The sequence below is a fragment of the Mastigoproctus giganteus genome, chromosome 1 (assembly GCF_048544385.1).
Source record: "Mastigoproctus giganteus isolate SK-2022 chromosome 1, ASM4854438v1, whole genome shotgun sequence".
NCBI lineage: Eukaryota > Metazoa > Arthropoda > Arachnida > Uropygi > Thelyphonidae > Mastigoproctus > Mastigoproctus giganteus.
Genome location: NC_143575.1, coordinates 151,512,063 through 151,537,289, shown reverse-complemented (window position 1 = coordinate 151,537,289; position 25,227 = coordinate 151,512,063). Strand labels below are relative to the sequence as shown.

Genomic DNA, 25,227 nt, shown 5'->3' with positions numbered 1-25,227 from the left:
TATTTCCCCTCAAAACTAATTTCTTTGAATTGTCTATGCTGTAGTTCTTCTAAGTTTTCCTGCACATATGGTTCTTAACAAATATATACAGCATAATTTGTTTTCTAGTAATAGAAATATGCAAACTCTTCACAAGAAAGTGTCTGTGGCATGCTGGTAACTGAGTGCAGTCATGTTCAGCTGCATTCCAGAATATAGTGTGTGCCCAAAACACACACTATATTCTGGAATATAGTGTGTGCCCAAAACATTTAGTGTACAGTACTTCCAAAACTGCTATGAAGCCATGCAGGGATATAGCTTAGAGGGAATCCTGCTAGTGATGTTAACTACTAGAAAACAAGACAATCCTAACCATACATTCGTCATGCTTCACTCACAAACAATCCTTCATAATACATATATAATGTTAGTCCTCTAGGTACCTCAAATCACAATTTGATGACTCTCCCCCCCCCCACACACACACAAAACCAATCTCAGATTCATGCCATATGGTATTACAAGAATGTGAAATGAGAACTAAAAGAAAATCTCATTAATACTATATCTAAACAAAGTATCTCATTCCCTTCGAAAGGAATAGGCATTCTCGTGTTAAAAGATTTGTTTAATGCAAATATGGTCAATATGTATTACAAAGTTAAAAGTTCGCATGATGTACAGTAAAACCATATTTTTCAAATTTTAATCCTCATAACCAGATTTTAATCCTCACAAACACTTGTATCAAGCAAGTTGTATTTTAATGCTAAAGCTGATGTTTAATAACGTAGTTAAATCAGATATATAAAAATAAAATTTCAAGTGTCATATCCTATCAATATATAATATATTAATCATTATATACAGTATACTTGTTCTGAGGATTAATCAGGCTCTCTCTCTCTCTCTCTCTCTCTCTCTCTCTCTCTCTCTCTCTCTCTCTCTCTCTCTCTCTCTCTCTCCCCCCCCCCCATGTAAGTCCAAGTCAATCTAAATCAGATGTAACAAAAAGAAATATGCAAAATTCATTTAATTTCATGAAAATTTCCTACCAAAATCCTTGAATTTCTTGGAAACCTGGTCCCACCTTTGCTTTCTGCCTACTAAATGACTCTAGTCATATTTCAGAAATCCCTCAGTTTTACTACTGTACAGTTAATTGATACTAGTACTGTACAATTAGTACATACTTCAATTTTTTTTTTTTTGTGTTCATTAACATCAAGTTAAAATGAAAAGGGCTGTTCTTTTTACAGAACAAAAACTCCAACTCATCAAAAATCACAAAAAAGTGCTTAAGTGTCAACTTTAATGGATCTACTCAACTACATAGAAGAAACAAGAAAAAAATCAATCACACTGAGAAGATGCTCCAAAATTTGCACAATACACTCCATTCCTCCACTGGCAGGAAAACAAAGGAAAAAATAAACCACTTTTTTTTACCATTTTCAAAAAATATGTAAATTATTAAAATTTTGTCAGACCTTTTTATACTGCATATGCAAAATTTTACATTTATGTCACTTTATCAGTTTTTCTTTCATTTTAAGAATAATCCAATGTTTCAATTAAATCTGAAAAAATTTTCCAGCCACCTGAGATAACCAGAACTGTACTTCTCTTTTCTTATATGACAGCATTTTCAGTTATTTAGTATTGTCTGTGAAACATGAGATTTAAAATTTTTCATATTTTATCACGTTGAATTTGTCAGAAATACAACATTAAAGAACTATTAATTGTATTCCTTCTCATCTCCAGCTGGCATTCCAACTTTTGTCACTTGATTCTGTTTTGAGGATTTTCTCATAAATCAATTTTATAGAACAATAACAAAACGAATGAAAAAACCTAGTTTTATAAGATATCATTATAAACAAAAACTTCTATTTAAACAGATTCTATGAGAGAAATTTTCAATATAACCAAACAAATCTTCAATTCAAAATTCTGAGTTTCAGATTATTTAAGTTAACAGAAAGATCTCAAAAATTGTAGATATTAACTTTATTTTAATTAATAGATTGTTTACATTTACAAAATTATAAAATGAAGAAAAAGGAAAAATTAACAAGTTTATAAAGTGCTTGTCAGTCTTCTTGATCAATATTAATTAAATAACTGAATCAAAGTGTGAAAAAACTATTAAATGAAACAATAAGTTCTGATTACTAAGTTATAATGCTAAATGAAAAATTCTTTATGAATCATTTCAGACTTGCCAATTTAGTTCCATTAATATGTGAAAATTAAGCATACTTACTTCTATGTAGATTTAATGCTAAGAAAGAAAACAATCAACAAAAAAAAAAAAAAAAAAATCATTACGAAAAGAAGGTCCTAGTGATATCAGCCATTAAATACAACCATTAATTCAATCAAAAAAAAAAACAAATAAATAATAATAACTTTCATTTAGTGCTGCTAAAGAGCTTGTGAAGTCTGTTACATCTTTCTTAAAAAGAACTAGAGTCCAGTGTGCATCTATGTACTTCTTATGCCTGCAACTACTAAAGTACCAGCTAAATATAATCACATCTGCTCACATGCCATGGAAGGCAGATGTACACCACCTACCTTTGACAAACTGCCAAAATAAAGAATATAAAATAACTATGAAAAACACAGAATCTATATTGACTACTTCATGTTACATCCAGCTGAAATCGTGGCAATGGTACCATTTTATCAATGCCCAAATGCTGATATATCATTTGAAAAACTCACTTAAATAATAATTAATGTCCTGCCTTCTATTCTCAGCCATTAAAGTTTTAAAAAATTCTGAGTGATAATAAAGTAGAAGGAATGTAACATCAGATGAACAGTGAATGGAATTAATATAAACATTACATAACAAATCAGAAAGTAAGGGATGTAAATTAAATTCACAGTTAAATGCAGAAAGATTAAATCAAGTATTTTAAGCATTCTCAAAGTGGAAAAGACAACCAAGTAAAACATCTGTATCAAAAGAATTGACAATTTTACCCAAAAAGCGGTATAAAATATATATATTTTTTATTGCAGAGAGAGAGAGAGAGAGAGAATGTCTTTAATGGAAATTTCCATTATGCATACACACAAACAAATTGAATAATATTGCATAAACCCCTTTCACAGCCAAAATACCAGGAATTAAAAAAAAAAAACTTTGCGTATTCATTGTAACTTCATATACATTGTAACCTCAATTCATCTACAGTGAATTGAATGTGGAAAAATTTTTGACAACTCAGGACACCTTACTGAGATGGTCATCCTCACATTAACCCTTTTATAAGTGAGTTTTGTAAACATATGTGCTCCCTATAATCAGGTTCCAATTGGGTATACTTCTGTGAACTGTTTTCTTCATGAAATTTTTAAGTTTTGTAAAAAATTTTATATAATTGCTTTTAAATATTAATTTCCAATTCTTGAATTGGTTCCAAGCATTCGAGTGCTTTTTCAAAAATAAAACCAGAATTTAAAAAATAAAATAAAATTTATTTTATTTTATAAATTCTCCAGTTCTCTTTCCCTTTCCATACAAAAAAAAATTTCAAAAATTTATAAAAAAAATAAACTTTTCATTACTGTTTTCGGAATTACTGTTTTAAAAATATTTTCTACATCTACTATGGATCGCTTAATTCAATTTCAACAACTTCTGAAAGTGTAATCTGCAGTATTTCTTCAATTTTGGCTTACGTAAGCCTGAATTAGATAACCAAGGTGAACATCTGTTTGGTCTTCTCTAATTTTCAAAGTTCATTTTGTGGTGCCAACTATTTAAAAACTATCTACTGCAACTAGTTTGACATAATGATGACAGATGAGAGAGCATATACTGGAAAAATTTAAAAACGATTTGTAAATAAGGAGACATTATGATTATTATTAGCTACATGGTGCAAGGGAGCTTGAGGCTTATGCTACACCAACCAAAAAAAAAAAAAAACCCAAGTTACCCGTGTGTGTGTGTGTGTGTGTGTGTGTGTGTGTGTGTGTGTGTGTGTGTGTGTGAGAGAGAGAGAGAGAGAGAGAGCGTAAATGGTGTTTAGTGTCAAACAGCACCAGGGGTTCCCCACATAGTATACATTCTATGTGTGAAACAGAACACTTAATGCCAGAGGTTTAAAAGTGTATGGATCTTGTATATGGATAGTGTCGTGTACCATTGTTCCTCTGGTCATTTAGCCGCTAGGCCCCTAATGGGACCCAACATTGCCCACATTCTGCCCCGTGGAGGCAGACCAGGTACACGAGTATTATAGTTATTTACTCTGGCAGGTTCTGCCACCTAATTTCCAGAGATTTCAGTGGCTAGGACCTAAAATAAAAAAAAAAACCACTATAGATACGGGTCAGCCAAAAGGAGTACTAGTCATTAAGGAGTACTAGATTTGATGTCATTAAGTTTTGGGTGTAGGGCTCAAGCAATTTAAAAATGATTTGAACACTAGTAGTTGTAAGTTAGAGTGGGAGGGGAAACTGAAGGCTGGGGGAAAGATAGATATGGGGTCCTTAGAGAAGATGACCTCCAAATCAGTGGAGCAGGCCTATTCCACCAAGGGGGGAGCCCAGAGGTAACCTCCCCCTCCCGCCCAGGGAGTGGAGGCAAAGGATGACACAAGGGAGCACGGCTAGGAATGCCTAATGGCAGCAGCTAAGCTGTGCTGGTAGTTGTAACCATATCTTAGACAGCATTCCACAGCATGCCGGCTAGGAACAGCCAACAACATGAATGACCTTGTGGTCCATAAGATTCCCATGGCCATCTGTCCATCTAATGAAGAAGCTGGAATAGAACATGTGATTTATATCATTTGCTTACACACAATTTTTTTTTTTTTTTTATTTCCCCTTTTACATTTTATAGTTGTTTTTTTTTTTTCTTTTCTCTTTTCTTTACATTTTATAGTTTTCTTTTGTTTTTTTTTTTCCCTACATTTAAAGGCAACATTTTATTGTTTTTACATTGTACAACTTTTTTATACTTTTTTTTTTTTTTCTTCTTTTTCCATTCATCCATCATTCTCATTCACACCAGGAAGGGGTAACTTATTAAACAAGCAAAACTAACACCAAGCTGTTAATCCCACCTGTCCAATTATTGCTTTTAAAATAATTTAATGCTTTTAACTATTGTTTTAAAGACAAAGCAACAATTAAAACAAGCAAATAATTTAAAGAAAGCTCACACAATTTAAATGACATACAAATAATCAAAAAAAAAAAAAAAGAACACACATTTATATGACAATTATACTAATGCTAAATTTTTTCTTTTCTTTTTTTCCCCTTGAAACAAACTTCCTGTCATACATTCAACACTATTTCTTGCATTCATTCACTCATCCAGGCTTACACCTTTACATTCACACAGCCCATTTCACTCAGACTCCCCCGTCATTCACTAATTTTACTCAATTTCCACATTTACTCTTTCAGCACTCACCCCTTCTCACACACCAAGAGGCATAAATTATCATTCACTCACCCTTCTTAGCATTTCCTTTCATACTCTCACCTTTACATTCACTCCAGTTCTCATTCATACTAGCGTACTTCAGAAACCTGCAGCTTACTAGTTTTTTCCAGCTGACAGGTAACCCTGGCTGCATGTCTATACCAGTCTCTTTAGACTCCTTTCCGTGAGTGTTGTCATGTTCAGGAACTCAGTCTGTTTTGGTTGGACGTATGCTATGATGAGGGCAGTACCAGCCTGCCTTTATTCCCATCAGTAACATTTGGTTATTTTCCTACCTCTATGGTCCACTGGCAATGAGCCAAAGGAGTCCCCAGGGGCAGGGCGTCAACTCTGGTAAAGTCTCGTTAATTTCTGAGTCAATTCAGGTATGTTCATCAGTCATGTAGAGATTTTATCATTCACTGAGCATGGGGAGGGAAATGAGCTGCTTATATATTTGGTCTACTGATTTGCTACAGGGACTGGTTGAAGAGCCTGTCTCTACAAGGTTCGGCAGATTTCAAAAATGGTTTGAGCATACTTGGTGAAGGCCATGTAAAAGACCTCCTCCATGATGAATTGGTGTTCTTGGCCCCTAGGAAGGGGTCCAATTTCTGTGATTAACTGTCTATGTTCATTTTCATAGATTACACAGTCATATAAAATGCATGCCCAATCCTCACTTTTGCCACAGGTACAGTGAGGTGATCGGCTAGTCCCAAAGAGTGCAATCTAGCTTTAAGTGATCCATGACCTGTCAGTAGAGAGAGAGAGAGAGAGAGAGAGAGAGAGAGAGAGAGAGAGAGAGAGAGAGAGAGTCAAAAGGGAATCACCAGGAAAGAGAAGGATGATGATATCCAGCTCAGGTCCCTGGGTGTGCCGAGCCCATGCTCACCAGATGTGAGCCCTTGGGGTTAAACTGAAAGGTTCCACCGAGACTTGAAACAATCCTAAAAAATTCGCCTTACTAAAGCATGCCCCCAGAATCCATACCAAAATTCAAGACGCTCACATACTTACGAAACTCTTAATAGCATATTTTAATCCTGATTTAACACTACTTCTCAAAACTGTTTAGAAACGTAATAATTTTCAAGAAATTAGATGCTTATTAGTATAAACACAAGAAAGCTATAAGCTTTTGATGCATCAGCCAAAAAAATAAGAATAATAATAATAATAATAAATTAACTACCTATCTGACTCCTTCCTCATGCAGGCTACCTGATCTGTCTACCTACTTTTAAATTTCATGAAGCTGTCAGCTTCAATCACCCATGGAGGTAACTTATTCCAGTATATGCTCTCAACATAACTCGCTGGCAAATGAAAGCATCCAGCAACACAGTCTAAAAATCTTAACCCATAATTTAAATTTATGGCCCCTAGCTCTGGAATCATTTATAACACTGAATATTTCAACTTTTCACCCTCATTTATTTTACTTTCACCTCTCAGAAGCTTGTTATAACTCAATCAAGTCTCCTCTAAGGTGCCTAGTTTCCAAACTCTATAGCCAACATATTCAGTCTTTCCTTAAATAGATGCCTTTTCCTAATCACAGTAGGCAAGATGGCCAACTTTGGAACCTTTAAGAAGCTTAATGTCTTTTTTTAGGTGCAATCTCCATAACTGAATAGAGTATTCAAAGTGTGATCTTACAATTACCTTATAAGACTGCCCAGAAAGTGCATATTTTTGTGTTGCTATTCAAGTAAGACCTTTCATTTTGCTATATTAAAACACTTTCTGATTCTTTGAATTGTCTAAGTTGTCCTGAAAAAGTGCTGCTTGGCACTGAAAATTATCTACTCTACCAATATTGACATCATCTACAAATTTAATTGGTCAGATTCCCTAGAAATTGAATTGGAGACAGATTTTCCCTAGAAACTGAATTGTAGATAGATTCTCTAGGATTCCCTGCTCAGTCCAATGGTGGTGCCCTCATAATTAACCTTAATGGTTTAATGCACTCTCTTGCCGCCACCCCCCCCCACCCTTGGCACTGAAAATTATCTACTCTACCAATATTGACATCATCTACAAATTGAATTGGTCAGATTCCCTAGAAATTGAATTGGAGACAAATTTTCCCTAGAAACTGAATTGTAGATAGATTCCCTAGGATTCCCTGCTCAGTCCAATGCCCTCATAATTAACCTTAATGGTTCAATGCACTCTCTTTTTCCCTAGAAACTGAATTGTGGATAGATTCCCTAGGATTCCCTGCTCAGTCCAATGGTGCCCTCATAATTAACCTTAATGGTTCAATGCACTCTCTTGCCCACCCCCCCTCTCTCAAAATTATAGAGTATACACCATCAGCTCGAGGAGCCTTACTTATCTTTAAGCTTGAAAATTTTCAAATAATCTTTTGAAATTCAATATCACTAATTTCATGCTTTGAAGGGTCACTTGCACAGTTTTTCATCCAAAGGTCTTTCTTTTGTAAATTTCAATGCAAAGTACCTGTTCAATTCATCTGGAACATCAGCTAGGTTATCTAAGACTTTCTGGCACCCATTACGCAAGGGTTTGACCCTATTTATTATTCTCTTCTTTGTATATACATGTACGTGAATAACTCCTTGATCTGCCTTTCTCTCTTCGCCACCGATTTATCATAATCTGCCTTTGACAATCTATGTGATGCTATTAAAAATCAATTTATAGCTCTTACAGGCTTCAGTAATTATTTAGTATGAACCAGAGCTGTAATGCTCAATACATTCTACGTTGATATCAATATTTGTAAAATAATATGAGAAGTTTACCTCAATATAGTATGTAAAACACTTCCGTATGATACTCTCCAGAAATTAAAAAGAAAAAAAATCGAAAAACTTACATTAGAGTAAGTTTTTTTTTTGTCCCATACGTTGAACAGTGGCACAAACAGATTCTTTAAAGATACGGAATTTAAAATTGTGACCAGGCCAATACAGAAATTACACACTATACTGAATAATTGCTCAGTCCTTTCCTTGTTCGCAATGCAAATTAATGACCTGGTATACATTTCTTGCAGTGATTGCGACTCGTCTTACCAGGGTGTGACGCGTTTTCCTTTGAATATTCGTGTTATTCATTGACCATATCTCATCTCCGATTCGTGGGCTTTTACGCGCATGCGCGAAGTCAAATAATCCCTATTTAAGTTTCACACTCACCCCTATTTGGTAATTTTCATTCCTGTGATCACGCCATACAGTCGAAAAAGCATTGTCAGCTTAAGGAAAATCGTTTTGCAATTTTTTTCGTTAAATCCTTTTAATTTTCTTATTTTTAAATGCGTTAAATTGATTTTTAATTGTGTTAAATTGATTTTTGTGTTAAATTGAGTTTTAATTATTTTTTAAATTATTTGTTACTCTAATGTAAGTTTTTCAATTTTTTTGTTTTAATTTCTGGAGAGTATCATACAGAAGTGTTCTACGTACTATATTGAGGTAAACTTCTCTTATCATTTAACAAACTCTTAATTATTAAACTGACCAGTTTAGTATTAGTATTAGTAACGGCCGCATGGTGCAAGAAAGCCTATGGCTTATGCTGCACCAGCCAAAAAAAAAAAAAAAAAAATCCGAACAAAACTGATAAAAACAAAAAAAAAAAAAAAATAATAAATAAATAACTAAATAATAATAATTAATAAATAAAAAAAATAAAATAAAAAGGAAATTAAACCTATCATCCTATGTGCTTCCCTTACCCGAAAGTACTATCCAGATGACCTTTGAATTTCCCCAAACTGTCGGCCTCTACCACCCATGAAGGCAACTTATTCCAGTAATTTATAACTCGCTGGCTAAAATAGAACTTCCTGCAATCCAATCTAAACATTTCCCCCCGTAACTTGAATTTATGTCCCCTAGTTCTAGCATCATTTATAATCTTGAAAATTTTGTCCTCATTCATTTTACTGATGCCTCTCAGAGCCTTAAACACCTCAATCAAACCTCCTCTAAGGTGTCTAGTTTCCAAACTCTGCAACCCACATATTCGAAGTCTTTCTTCATAAGGACGCCCTTTTGCCGATCTCACCAGGCGAGTTACCCTTCTTTGCACCCTTTCAAGAAGCTCGATGTCTTTCTTCAGGTGCGGTCTCCATACTTGAACACAGTATTCCAAGTGTGGTCTAACATAAGCCTTATATAATGGGATTATCACGTCCCTATCTCTACTTGCAAAAGTTCGATAGATCATCGATAGGACACCATGGGCCTTCCTTGCAACCTGTTTACAATGCTCAGAGAATTTCATGTCTGACCGTATCATAACACCCAAGTCCCTTTCCTCCAGTACTGGCTTTAGTTGAACTCCACCAAGTGAATAAGTTTTTTTGGGATTACTGTTTCCCAGGTGTAATACCTTACACTTTGTTGGATTAAAGCACAGCTGCCATTTTTCTGACCATTCCTGAAGTCTATCTAGGTCTCTCTGAAGAAGCTCAGCTTGACAGTGATCATTAACTACTCTCCCAATTTTAACATCATCTGCAAATTTAGACATCACGCCCTCTATCCCTTCATCAATGTCGTTTATGAAAATTAAAAACAACAGTGGTCCTAATACTGATCCTTGGGGAACCCCACTTCTTACATCAACCCAATCTGAGGAATAGCCATTTATCACAACCCTCTGCCTCCTGCCCTGAAGCCATCCTTCTATCCATCTAAGGATTTTCCCAGTGATTCCAACCTGTTCCAGCTTATAAAGCAACCGCTCATGTGGGACTGAGTCAAAAGCTTTGCTGAAATCTAAATAAACAATGTCGAAATTATTCCCTAAATCCAGCTCGTGAGTGACCCTTTCGAAATAGCGAACCAGATTTGTTAAACATGATTTTCCCTTTACGAAACCATGCTGAGTATCCTTGAGAATTTCAATTCGATCCAAATGATCCTGAATTCCACCCTTGATCATTGCCTCCATGATTTTCCCTACTACTGAAGTCAGACTGACAGGTCGATAATTTCCAACTTCACTTTTAGAGCCACCCTTATGTATGGGAGATACATTTGCACTTTTCCAATCCAAGGGAATCTCCCCAGAGTCTAATGATGCTCGCATAATTAGCCTCAATGGTTCAATGCACTCGCTTGCTGCCTCTCTTAAGATTATAGGGTATATTCCATCAACTCCAGGAGCCTTACTGGTCTGTAGGCTCGAAAGTTTTTTCATTAAATAATCTTGCGAAATTTCAATATCATTAATTACATATTTTTTAACTTCGCTCCCACAATTTCCCTTTGCCACAAAAGGCTTTTCATTTGTAAATATTGATGCAAAATAACTGTTGAGTTCATCTGCAACGGCAGCTGGTGTATTCATTACTATCCCCTTTCCCTTACATAAAGGTCCGATCTGGTTTGTCCTGCTCTTCTTGGCATTTATATATGTGAAGAATTCTTTATCCCCCCTCTTTGCTCTGTTTGCTAGTGATTTCTCATAAACTGCCTTTGCCTGTCGAACCTTTTCTGTGGCTCTATTACACATCACCTTGTAGCTGTTATAGGTTTCAGTACTTTTTATTGTTCTGTAACCTTTCCATGCCACCTTTTTCTGCTCAAGTAATGCGGCAACTTCACTAGTCATCCAACTTGGAACCCTCCTCGTGGAGTATTTTTTTAATGGTATATACGCATTCAAGGCATCTGTGATTAATGTTTTAAAAGCGTACCACAGTTCAATTGTATTCATTCTCTGCGCGATATCTACCCAGTTAATAGAGGCCATGTAGTACCTTAAGGCATCGTAATTTCCTTTTCTGAAATTAAAACCCATTCCTTTGCCTTTTACTTCTGCTACCTCTCTCGTCATCATCCACCGTAGCACTCCGTGATCACTTCCTGCTACTGGTTCCTCTACTGTCAGCCCTGTTATGTCATCTGATTCATGAGTGATGATGAGGTCTAGGATATTCTTTTCTCTAGTATTTTCCCTGACATGTTGATACAAATAACAGTCATCTAATTGATTTAAAAATTTTGTTCCCCATGTCGAGTTTCCTTCCCATTTACTCCAATCAATTAGAGGCAGATTGAAATCACCCATAATAAGGCATTGACGCTTACTTGCCCATTCCATTTGCATGTAGAGGCTTTTGTCATAATCTTCACAATCACCTGGTCTGTAGATTACTCCTACTCGCATTATACCTTTGTTTCCAACTATCTCACACCATACAGACTCTATACTAGCATGTGAGACGTCTGAATCCGGGAAAGCTATCGTCGCACTCAGGCTGCTTCTGATAAGAAGCATTACCCCACCACCCCTTCTATCTAACCTATCCTTCCTAAATACATTATACAAGCCGTACTGAAACTCATCATCCCCAATTTCCGGGTGGCACCACGTCTCTGTAAGCCCTATTATGTCCGCGTTACTTGTTTTAACCAGCAGTTCGAATTCGCTCATTTTATTGACGACACTTCTAACGTTACTGTATAAACAATTAAGATTTACTGTTCTTGTATATTTAACAACCCTAACACAACCCTTGAAGTTTTTTAGGCTCTCTTCCCTGGCATTAGCTACCCGCCCACGTGAAACGTTTGTGCCCCCAGAACATCTAGATAATACGTCCAGTTGGGGTAACAGATAAGAACTCTTGAGGTATGTGCAAGAGTTACTTTGACCAATATTATCAGATAAACGCGTGTCAGTATTACCCACATCCCCCCTAACTAGCAGTTTCCCTGAACCTTTAAGGTATCCTCAATAATACTGGCAAAAACTTTTGCACCACCTTTGTTTAAGTGTATCCCGTCTCTACAAAACAAATTCCTTCTACCTACAAGTGTGGGCCATGCTGATAGAAATTTACCCCCTAAAGCCTTGCAGATTCCTTCAAGTCTTGAGTTAATCCACAACGCTCTTAACATATAATCCCTCCTATCGTGTCTGGGCAGAATTGCAGACACATAGACATTATGGCCTAGCTCGCGACATTTCCTCAGCATGGTCCTGTATTTTTCCAACAAATCGTCAGATCGTGTACGTTTAATATCGTTTGTCCCCACATGAATAATAATATTTTCTTTACCCCCTTTAAAATCTGACAGTCTGTTGGTGACATCATCAATAGTTGCTCCCGGCAGACATACCCTGGTTCTCCTCCACCTATCTTTATTACAAAAAATATTCCCCGTTTCCCTGACAATGGAGTCTCCTAATAATACAATGTCCTTTTTAACCAGAGTAGTTTGCACTTGGTTTTTCTGTTTTGAGGCTCGAATCGGGTGTGCATCACTTGGTAGATTGCTGGAGTTTTGAGTCCCTGACGAGCTCCCAGATGCATTATTTTCGAGGGCAAGCACTCGTTTTTTCAGGGACTCAAATTGTTCCCTCAGTGCACCAAATTGTAATTTAAGATCGGTGCACTCCTTACATCGATCACAAAGAAAAGAATCCCCAGGTGAGGTAGGATTAGTCACCAGGTCGACCTTGGAAAACATTCCACAGGTTCCACAACGGATTAAATCATGACTCACCCGTAAATCGCCATCTGCTATTTCCGTGTGAGTCACGATACCCTGTGACGTGTTTAAGGCAGATCTCGTAACTACCATTATAAAATTAAATAAATATCAATGAAAGTAACTTTAAAAAATTATATCTATAATATTATTAAAATCAAACAGTTACAGGAAAACCTATAACAAAATAATCCAACAATATCTAAATAAATCAAATATTTAAAAGCACTATCCAAAAGTAAACCACTTAACTGAGGAGCCCTGTCTAAGCGCGTCCGCTCACCTCGAATGCCAACCTCGAATGAGTTTACGCGCATGCGCGAAGTCAAATAATCCCTATTTAAGTTTCACACTCACCCCTATTCGGTAATTTTCATTCCTGTGATCACGCCATACAGTCGAAAAAGCATTGTCAGCTTCAGGAAGGAAAATCGTTTTGCAATTTTTTTCGTTAAATCCTTTTAATTTTCTTATTTTTAAATGCGTTAAATTGATTTTTAATTGTGTTAAATTGATTTTTGTGTTAAATTGAGTTTTAATTATTTTTTAAATTATTTGTTACTCTAATGTAAGTTTTTCAATTTTTTTGTTTTAATTTCTGGAGAGTATCATACAGAAGTGTTCTACGTACTATATTGAGGTAAACTTCTCTTATCATTTAACAAACTCTTAATTATTAAACTGACCAGTTTATTATTTATCCATCCTGGAATCATCCATGTGCTGTATTTTCTAAATGGTATTCATGCATTCAAGGCTTTTGTGACCGTAACTTCAAAGGTATGCCACAATTCTAATGTATTCACACTATCTCAAATGAGTTGAGAGTCATTGTGATGTGCTAGGGTGACTGAGAAAGTAAAAATGCATGAAAATGAGTGAATGCTGTGAAGGTGAAAGAAGTGGCGACCAAGTGTGAGTGAATGGTTTGTGTGATTGGGTGTAAATGTGAGAGTGAACGAAAGAAGTGAGTGGAGGTGTGTGAGAGATTATGTAAGAGAGTGTTGTGAGGATGGAAATGGCTGTATGTTGGGTGAATGCAAATGACTGAATATTCTGATGAATGTGAGTGACTGAATGTTGTGGTGAACATGACTGACTGAATGGTGTAATGAATGTGAATGACTGAATGTTGTGGAGAATGTGCATAACTGAAACTTTCAGTTAATAAGAACAAATGGATGTTTAGATGAGTAAAGGCACTGAATGAATGTTGAAGTGCAAGAGTGAAAAAGAGTGTACAAGAGGATGTCTGTGTGATACTGATGAAAAGAACTGAATGAGTGAACACAAGTGACGAATCGCAGTGTGAAAGGAACTTTTATTATATAAATGTTATATAAATGTGTGATTGTTATTCCATTGGCCATTTACCCACAGTAAATTGTCCTTTTATATTAGATTAAATTAAATATTGTTGTTCATCATCATCATCAGCCATTTTCAATCCACTGCAGGATGAAGGCCTCTCCAGCAACTTTCCAGCTCCTTCTGTTTTGAGCACTGGACATCCATTTACTACCCACAAACTCATAAATTTCATCTATCCATCTCCGCCTTTGTCTTCCAGGTTTTCTTCTATCTCCTCTTGGATACCATTCTGTTATTTTCTTAGTCCATCTGTCATCATGTCTTCGAGCTATGTGTCCTGCCCAAGACCATTTTAGTTCTTTAGTTTTGATAAGAATGTCCTTTACTTGAGTTTGTTGCCTAATCCATGTGTTTCTCTTCTTATCTAGCAGTCTGATTCCCAATATGATTCGTTCCATTCTTCGCTGTGTAGTTCTCAGCTTCTCTTCCATTCTTTTGGTGAGTGCTCAAGTTTCACTTCCATAAGTCATGGTGGGGAGTATACATTGGTTAATTATTTTACGTTTCAGACAAACTGGGATATTGCTCTTCAGTATGTGACTATATTTCCTGAATGCTATCCATCCAAAATTTATTCTTCTCTTGACTTCCAGCCATTTATCATTATTACAGCTAATAACTTGTCCCAGATAAGTATATGACTCCACCTTTTCAATTACTGCTCCTTCAATCATTATTTCCCTTTCTGTGGCATACTTGTTCATCATTACTTTTGTTTTAGCCATATTCATCTTTAGTCCAAAATCCTTACTAGCTGTGCATAACTGATTAAGATTTTCCTCTAATTCTTTGGGATCATGGCTTATGACCACAATGTCATCTGCAAATCGTAAATGGTTTAGGTACTCTCCGTTCACATTGACTCCTTTCTGTGACCAGTCTAATCTTCTGAAAGCTTCCTCAAGGGCAGCAGTAAGCAGCTTCGGAGATATTGTGTCTCCTTGTCGAACTCCTTTCTCAATTTTAAATTTCCTACTATCTTTGTCTAGTCTAATAAAGGAGGTAGCACTCTCGTATATTTTCTTCAAAATCATAATATATGGGGTATCTATGCCTTGTCTTTCCAGTGCCCGAAACATTGCCTTATGCTGTATGGAGTCAAATGCCTTTCATAATCCACAAATGCCAGGCATAATGGTGTTTTATATTCATTTGCTTTCTCCATTAGCTGTGATATTATGTGAAGGTGATCCATAGTTGAATCCTGTCCTAAAGCCAGCTTGCTCTTTCGGTTGATTCTCATCAAGTATTCCTTCTAATCTGTTAGTAATGACCCTTGTGAACAACTTGTAGATGTGGGATAACAAGCTAATTGGTCTATAATTTCCAATTTCTGATTTATCTCCTTTCTTGTTTCTAATATTGTTGTTAGTTAATTATAAATATATATTATATTATTATATTGACTGCATAACCCACCCCCGGAGTGAAAGAGGATGAATAAGGGGGGGAAAAGGTATAAAAAACTGTAAATAGGCAAAAATATAAAATATGTTGTCTACATAATGTAGGAAAAAATTACAAAATATAAAAATGTATCAAAAAGGCAGTTGGGAATGAGAGTAACCTTGTGCAGGCGAAGTTTTTATGGCTCTGCTAATAGAGAAGTTTTCTTAAATTTTTGCTATTTTATTGACTTAAATTGGCATATTAATTTATTTTCCAGAAGTAGCTTTATTTCTTTATATTTACTTAGTTTAATTTGAACTTCGATAGAGATTTTATAGGTTACTACTTAGTATTGGTAAAGGTATCCAATCCACGTGTTTTACAAGTTTTTGCAGCTCCGGCGAACGCTAAGTTTTTATTTATATTTAGTCATTTTTTTATTGACTTAATCATTATATTAAATTATTACGCTAAGTGTTTATTTATACAGTCAGTAATCGTATAACACGTGTTTACATTACACGAATTCGATCATACACGATTTATAAATAGGGGAACAATATCTTATATAACATGAACCGAATTCGCTTATGCACGATTCACCTTTGTGTTTACAAGAAATGGCAGTCGGACGCAGAATCACCCCAACCGAACGCAATTTTGTGTTCGGTTGGGGTACTTAGTACGATGTACAGTCTTTCCTCGTATAGCACGATAGTTGCGTTCCTAGAAACCCTCGTGCAATGCGAAATCGTGCAATATAAACAACAGGCCCTATGGGAAAAGTAGGGTTAGGTGCCGACCACCCAAAATTGAACACACATTTGGAACCAAAACATTACCAAACAATAAATAATCGGGTAATTTTAATCGTTATAAAATACGTTAAGTATTTTATAACGATTAAAATACGTAATAAAAATATTATAATCAAGTATTTTTAGTATTTTTTAATACTAAAAAAGTATTTTTTACGAATAAAATACGTATTTTATTCGTAAAAAATTTATTATATTAAATAAAATAGTCGTAATAAAATACTTACGTATTTTATAATACGTAAGTATAAATTATAATACGTAAGTCGTAATAAAATATTGCTAATGCTTTTGCTTCTATCATAAGCAAATTTGCTTTTTGTTTGATTTTCTATCCAAACAGATGACAGCCGTTCCATCTCTTCCAATTCTTGTGTCTTAATCTAATGGATTTTAATTACACTGAGTTGTTCCTGCTATGAAAGTTGTTTTTTTTTTCTCTGCATTCTTTGTAATTCTCGGCGCTGCCTGATTTAGGTCTATAGCACGTGCAATATCACATGGCCTTTCATTTCACTCAAAGCGTTTCACAATTTCATATTTTTTCTCTATCGACAGAGGCGGACAGAAGCCTTATGGGGGGAACCATGGTGGGCCAGAGGCCAGTGTGAGTTTGGCCATAAACCGTAGTATGAGGCCACTATAAATTTTCCCGGTTAAGAATTTTTGATCCAGTCCGCCTCTGTTTATCGATATTGCTTCTTTTTTTTTTTTTTTCTCTGAATCTGCAGTGTCTTAGCCAGAACGCTTCCTTTTCACACCTTTTAAGTATTTTACTCATTTTTAGGGAATAAAGCACAATTACAAAACGAGGAGGCACGCTTGATACACATAAACAAAGCTGCGCACGTGTAGCAACTGAATGAACATCACTGTAAAGGCCGAGATACACTATTAACACCTCACATTTTACTAAAGCACATTTCTGGAGGTTACTACCATAAAACAATAAAAACAATTTACAGTTGCGTTTCTGCTAGTGAAATCTGTTATAAACTGGTAGTAAACTCCATCTAATTGCATTTGCTATTATATCGATAACTGGAATTGTGTTGGTTTTTACGTTATTATTGTGAAATGTGTTCCCCCTTCACTGATATAAAACACATAAATACATTTTCAAAATCTTCTTCATTCCTATCGTGTTGCATTCAGTTGGGGTGATTCCGCGTTCGACTGCCATTTCTTGTAAACACAAAGGCGAATCGTGTATAAGCGAATTCGGTTCGTGTTATATAAGATAACGTTCCCCTATTTATAAATCGTGTATGATCGAATTCGTGTAATGTAAACACGTGTTATACGAGGACCGACTGTATATCCACGATAGGAATGAAGAGAAGATTCTGAAAATGTATTTATGTTTCTTATAACAGTGAAGGGGAAACACATTTCACCATAATAACGTAAAAACCCACACAATTCCAGCTATCGGTATTATCGCAAATGCAATTAGATCGAGTTTACTACCAGTTTATAACAGATTCCACTAGCAGAAATGCAACTGGAAATTGTTTTTATTGTTTTATGGTAGTAACCCCTAGAAATGTGCTTTATGTGAAGTGTTAATAGTGTATCTCTGCCTTTACGGTGTTGTTTATTCAGTTGCTACACACGCGCGCAGCTTTGTTTATGCATATCAAGCATGCCTCCTCGTTTTGTAATTTTGCTTTATTCCCAAAAAATGAGTAAAATACTTAAAAGGTGTGAAAAGGAAGCGTCCTGGTGAAGACACTGCAGATTCAGAGAGAAAAAGAAAAGCAATATCAATAAACAGAGGCGGACTGGATCAAAATTTCTTACCCGGGAAAATATATAGTGGCCTCATACTATGGTTTATGGCCAAAATCACGCCGGCCGCCGGCCCACTGGGGTTTCCCCGGTAAGGCTTATGGCCAGTCTGCCTCTGTAGATAGAGAAAAAATATGAAATTGTGAAATGCTTTGAGCAAAATGAAAGACCATGTGATATTGCATGTGCTACAGACCTAAATGAGGCAACGCAGAGAATTACAAAGAATGCAGAGAAAATAAAAACAACTTTCATAGCAGGAACAACTCAAAGTGTAATTAAAATCCATTAGATTAAGACACAAAGAACTGGAAGAGATGGAACGGCTGTCATCTGTTTGGATAGAAAATCAAACAAAAAACAAGTTTGCTGATGATAGAAGCAAAAGCATTAGCAATATTTTATTACGTAATAGTCGTAATAAAATACAAAAGTATTTCATTATGATTATTTATTGTGTTTGGTAATGTTTTGGTTACAAATGTGTGTTCAGTCTTGGGTGGTCGGCACCTAACCCTATTTTTCCCATAGGGCCTGTTGTTCATATTGCACAATTTTGCATTGCACGAGGGTTTCTAGGAACACAACTATCGTGCTATATGAGGACTGACTGTATTTAGTCGTTTTTTTATTGACTTAATCATTATATTAAATTATTTTCTGTAAGTAGCTTACAGACCTAGTCAAGCTCATTGGTTTATTCTGAATTTAGATAGCATGATTTTGAAAGTTAATTAATACTTAGTGTACGTATATTTATCGTTCGTAATTTTCCGCCATTGTTATATGTACAATGTATATCCCGAACTAGATAGCGTAAAGTTGAAGGTAAAACTAGATAGCGAAACACGTAGCACAGTATTAGAAATCTGTTAGCTTACTACAGTATAGTATTATCAATTAATCAGTAAAATTTATTAATCTTGTTAAACTTCATTGTCAATTAAATTGTACTTTTTTTTAACTAAATACACATGACTTAGATTTTACAAATGTAACATTATTAATTAATACATATAACTTGACAGGAGATACGGAAGTTGTATAACGAAACTCGGATATAAACCGTGACACTGGAAAAAATATATATATACACACAGTGTATATAGTGTTATAACTGCTTCGGGATATAAGTTTAGGGTTATAATTTTGTATTGAAATTGAAATTTAATTTTAAATTGAATCGAAATCATGATTCAGTGCAGCAAAGCAAAAGGCTCAAGCTAATGGGAGTCCTGTAACTCAGGGGAGAACTGAGGGGGGCAGTTGTCCTATGAATCACAGCCTTTTAAAATGAACTGCTTGTTTGATGTTTGTGGAGCAATCAGGGACAGGACATGATATTGCCAAGGGGAATGTCTTTGTGTGTGCACGATGTAAGGAGTGCAAGGAAATCAGGTGGCAACTCAGCTTTGTTATCGGCCTATATGAGAGCTTGAAAGACAGGGTGGATGCCCTCAAAGGATCTAAATTGAAGGGGGCCCATCAAGCTCTCAGCTGTCCACATCAACGCAAGAGCTTGCATTTGAACATTACACAACACAGCGGCAACCCCCAAGGCAGAATGCGCTGGTCCCACAGGAACTAGTAGTTGTCGGTGACTCTATTATCAGGAAAACAGTGAACATATTGTGCAAAAAGGATAGGTGGAACAGGACCACGCTTGCGAGGGGCAAGCGTGGTTGATATCATCTTTTAAGGGCACAAAAGGTGATATTGTTGTACATGTTGGCACTAATGATATTAAGAGTAGGAGACCGGCAGAATTACTTAACAAGTACAGTTCACTGCTGAAAAAAAGCCGTGAATTAGGGTTGAATTTGAAAGTGTCTGCAATTCTGCCCAGACACGATAGGAGGGAGTATATGATGAGAGCCTTGTCGATCAATTCGGTCCTGGAGAAATTGTGCACGGCTCAAGGAGCAGAATTTTTCTCAGCCTGGTCTGTGCTTGTTAACAGGAGAGACTGCTTCTACAGGGATGGGATACACTTAAATTGAAAGGGTGCAAGAATATTTGCTCATGCTATCGAGGCAGTGTTAGGTGGGTCAGAAAACTGCTAGCTTGGGAGGATACATGGACTAATAGATTAACAGTAGCCGCTGGCAGAGGTGAAAGTGATTCTTGCACTGCTTCTAGTGGAATGAGCAGCAACCTGGAAAACAAGATGCAGGGGATTTCAGAGACTGCTGGGAGTCACTGCGGTACAAATAAATACATCGGCTGTGTTAGGGTAAAAAAAAAAGTTTTAAGTAACTTAAACCCAAATTACATGGCTCCCCTGGAATGTTGTTGCGGCACCCCAGTTGAAAACCACTGCATTAACAGAAAAGCCCAATAAACCGGAAAGTGCAAATTGTTTTTATTGTTTTATGGTAGTGAAATGTTCTTTAGAAAAATATCAACAAAGCCGTTCAAAATTTCTTATAACAGAACATATGTGAACAATGAAAGGGTAGCGCTCCATTATAAAAATGATCTTTTAGAAAGATAAATAGCACAGTTATATAGTGAAATTTTCAACTTCTGAAATCTTGGAATGAATTACAAAAAAAAAAAAAAAAAAAAAACAATGTCTTACTGGGTTCAACATTGCGATGTTTTCACAATACCTCCATTTATTCTTGAGAGAGGCAAAATACGTTTCCACAATTTTTTTAAGTTTGCACCAGCCAACAAAAACTTACATAAAGTCGAATTTACAGAAGTTGAGTATTACTTAAGTCAGGGAGTGCACCTGTACATATAACAGAATTTATTTAATCTTATCTTATCTTACATTCAATTATCCAGAAAATTTAGCTATCCGGAAGAGGTCTGACATTAATTATTCCAGAAAACTGACGCTCTACTGTATTTACTCTACAAATCCTTTCTTTTTCAAAGGAATTAATTGTGCATCGTGCACTCTGATATTCCTCTCCAGAAACTTCCTAATTTGGCATCTCTCTCTCTCTCTCTCTCTCTCTCTCTCTCTCTCTCTCTCACACACCCCTTCTGCAAAATTCAAAAATCAAACATTCTCCCAACTCTAAAAATCACTGGAAACTTTTTTACCTTCTCCATTTGAAACTCAACTTTCTTCAGTCTAAGTATTCTGACAGTGAGGTAATTTTCCTTGATGGCTTCATAATTCACAACCTCAGATGGCTTCATTATTCATAGTTACATAGACCTGGCTGCTCAGACTGCTGGGATTACTAATAATCTTACACAGCTTGCTTTAAATACCAGTACATGTGACAATCCTAACCAAACAGTTGAAATTTCCCTCACCAAATCCTACAAAGTATATTGTGTGCTAATGCGTGTTAGTGGTCCTCTGCCTTCCAATTATCATCACACTACACTTACCTGTACTCTTTCCAAAGTAACACAGAAATCCACGTATATTACCAGTTGTTACAAAGATGATGTATTGGCTAAAGTTACACATCTTTGGACAAATTCAATGGAAAAGTTTGGTGAAACTCAAGCAGTTGCACTTGACATTTCTAAGGCTTTTAACAGTGTTCTGGCAGAAAGGACTGGTAACAAGCTCTTATCTTATGAATTGCCAACTGTTTTTTGCAAACAGGTATTGAGAGTTCTCTCTGACTTGTCTTATTTCCTGCAAAACAGATGCTCAACTTTGGTAACACTCGGGTTTTCTAGACAAGGTCACACATCTCTATTACGGATTACTCTAAGTTCTTATCTCTCTTAGTAAAAACACATCAAACTTGCTTCCTCTGCATTAAAAAAAAAAAAAAAAAAAAATTCCCTCCCTACCGACTCTCAAGCATTACTTTTCTTCTAAACTATTACTGACTGTATAAAAATCTCAAAATCACCCTAGCATAGAACAGTGTTCGCACAAATATTTGAATACTGGTGCTGCCAAAACCTCTCTCTCTCACTTTTACACTCCATTCAAAAGAGATGAGTCATTAAGTAATGACTCATCTGTCTCACAGACGTTCAGTTTCTGCTGCATGCCTTTTCTATAGGTACAACCATGATTAGTCTGAATTGACATCCATCATTCTTACACTCTCTTTCTCCCAAACCAGTCCAGACACATACAACAAAAAATCAGCATCCATTCACTGTACAACTCTAAACTCACAGAACAAAATTTTCCTTTTCTCATTTATCCCTACTACTTCTGTTCTTTGAATCAACATGTATTTTCGGAAAATACAGTCTTTAGAAATTCCTGTATCTTTTGACCTGTCAACCTTCATTCTATGCACAGTGGTAAGTACTATAACTTTTAATACCTTCATGAGTTTTCATTAAAAAAACGGGCAAAAAGTGGTTGATTCAGCAAGCCAAGTAAAATGTTAAACCAATGTAATAGATAAACTCTGTTTATGTAGTAGTAGTCGCATGTGATGCAAGAAAGCAAGTGTATGAGCTTATGCAGCATCAGCCAAAAAAAAAAAAAAAATCACACCATTCCCTCCAAATGCCTGTCCAGTTCCTCAAATGTATTTAAACAATCAACTTCCACAACAACAGATGGAAGTTTGTTCCAGCAATTAACCACCCGCTGGCTAAAGGCAAATTTCCACACATCTATTCTATATCTGCCTTTTCTTAATTTGAATTTATGCCCCCTTATGTTCGTAATCTGAACAAGTGGAAGGATCCCATCAGAATTCAGCAATTTACCTCAACTCATTCAAGGCCTTATATACCTCAATCAGATCACTGCACAGCTGCCTGGTCTCCAGCCACTGCAATTTGTAGAACTTACGCCTCTCTTGGTAAGAGGATCCCTTCATTCTCCCTCGCCAATCTTGTTGGCTTTCTCTGTACATGCTCGAGCAAATCTACATCCTTCCTAAAATGAGGCCTCCAGACCTGTGTGCAGTACTCAAGGCGTGGCCTGACCATTGCCTTATACAAAGGGACAATCACTTCCTTTTCCCTGGTAGCAAAATTCCTATATATATATATTCATTGACAAAACCCCATGACCGGCCCTGGCAGCCTGTCTGCATTGCTCAGAAAACTTCATATCTGACTGCACAAACACTCCCAGGTCTTTTTCATTTTCTATCACCTTAAGTGTAGTACCACCAGTTGGTACGTTTCTCTGGGGTTACTTCTAAAATCTGCCAAAATTTTATTGGATACTATAATAGAACAAATAAATACATGGGGTAACTAAGAGTAGAAACAGGTGCATGTATACTTTCATTTGCACCAATGCTAGGAGTTTAGTAAATAAATTTGATGAATTTGAGGTGATGGTCAAGAGATCCAAGGCAGTTATTGTTGGAATACTGGGGATGTGGTGTCCCACAGGTATAAGGAATGCAGAGTTGGTATTTTGGGGGGAGGGGGGCAGAAAGGATAGGAAGCAAGGAGGGGTTAAGCTGTTAGTTAAGAAACAACTAAAATCTAAGGAAGTGCATCTAGTTGGGTGACATGGGTGAACAGTGTATTGTTGAGTCAGTTTGGTGTGAAAGCAAAAATGAGGATAGGAGTATATTATAGGCCTAATGACTCTGATGAGTACAATGAACAATTGTGCAGAGAAACAGAGTGGGCCAGTAAATCTGAATGTCTTATAAGGGGGGGGGGGGATTTTAACTTCCCAGATATTGACTGGAACTTGTGGATTGGCCATTTGCACACTAGAAATTCTTTGGTGGATTTACTGGATAATTGTTTTCTACAGTAGCATGTTTGAGAGGTAACCAGAGGAAGTAATACTCTTGATGTTGATTAACAGCAGTGATTATACATGCATTAAGAATTTACAGAAAAAGGAACCACTGGGTGTCAGTGATCACAGTGTACTGAGGTGGGATTTACTTAAAGATGTAACTACCATCAGTGGTAAAGGGAAGGGTTTTTGATTTCGTAAAAGTGACTACAGTGGTCTCAGACAGTTTTTAAATTCTATACAGTGGTACAAACTGATGATGTTACCAACAGCAAATTCTAAATGGGAAGCATTCGAGGAATTAATCTTGGAAGCTACTGGGCTTTTCATACCAACTAAAAAATACAGGTCAAGATTTAGGTCCAGATTATTTGGTTTTATCAGATGAACTAATGAAACTTATGCCAGAGAAGAAAAATGCATGCGATACATATGAATTACACTAAACAACAAATATTTGGTCATACCTTGTTACAGACATGAAAGTTCTTTATAGATTTTGGGGTGCTAAACATGGAAATAAAGCTTAAAATTGCAGATTGGCTCTTGTTTTCAAAAAAAGTAGTTTTCCATAATTTATACAAGGTAATGATTTATATGGCAGTAAGATATAGCTACGAACATACCTGTATCAAACACAGGACCTTTTTGCCTTTCACTGGATACCAGCTTCGGCAGCATTCCTTTTTGCCATTCAACAATAATCAGGTAACATGGCACATTCTATTTGCTTTTGTATCTTTGTTCCATTGTTGCAATGTCTTGATGAAAGTGCTCACTATGTTCGTTGCTGACGGCAACACAGTTTGATGGAAAGAAATCCAGGTACAAATGCAAGAAATGCATCTTCACTGACATGTTGCACCCCAATTTTTTGTAAGAAGTAATGAGATCTTCCACAAGCTGCCTGTAGTTACCTGCTTTAACATTTCCTAAAAAACCAGTCAAAACATTTCGAAAGCTTTCCACGTTGATTTCTCGCTATCACTAAGGGCACATTTGAACTGTGTCTTTGAAAAGTTGCCTTATTTGTGGACCAACTGGGGCTCACGAAATTTTTCGTGAGCCCCATTTTGATGTGGATTGGTGGAAGCAAAACTTGATTTGGATCCCAGAGGTTCAAATGATACATTCTTCATTCAAAGTGTTAACAATATTTTCGTTGAGGTCAACTCCTCATAGTGCATATCCTTGGCACAACTGTTTGTTATTTGGTTTTTAGGAGCATTAGCAACTAAGGCCATATTGCTCCTTGGCACAACTATCCCA

The 25,227-nt window shown here is 36.2% G+C and overlaps 1 protein-coding gene across 6 annotated transcripts in view; it reads right to left on the bottom strand.

Moving 5' to 3' along the window:
- The window catches only part of RhoGAP19D (Rho GTPase activating protein at 19D), a 661,344-nt gene that overhangs the window by 551,887 nt on the left and 84,230 nt on the right, over nucleotides 1-25,227 (bottom strand). For 3 of the 6 annotated variants that reach the window (XM_090374638.1, XM_090374639.1, XM_090374644.1), the window contains exon 2: nucleotides 2,252-2,269. The exons of the other annotated variants lie outside the window; for them this stretch is intronic. The gene's annotated coding sequence lies outside the window, so the exon portion shown is untranslated. The remainder of the gene's footprint in view (nucleotides 1-2,251; nucleotides 2,270-25,227) is intronic. 6 annotated transcript variants of the gene reach the window in all.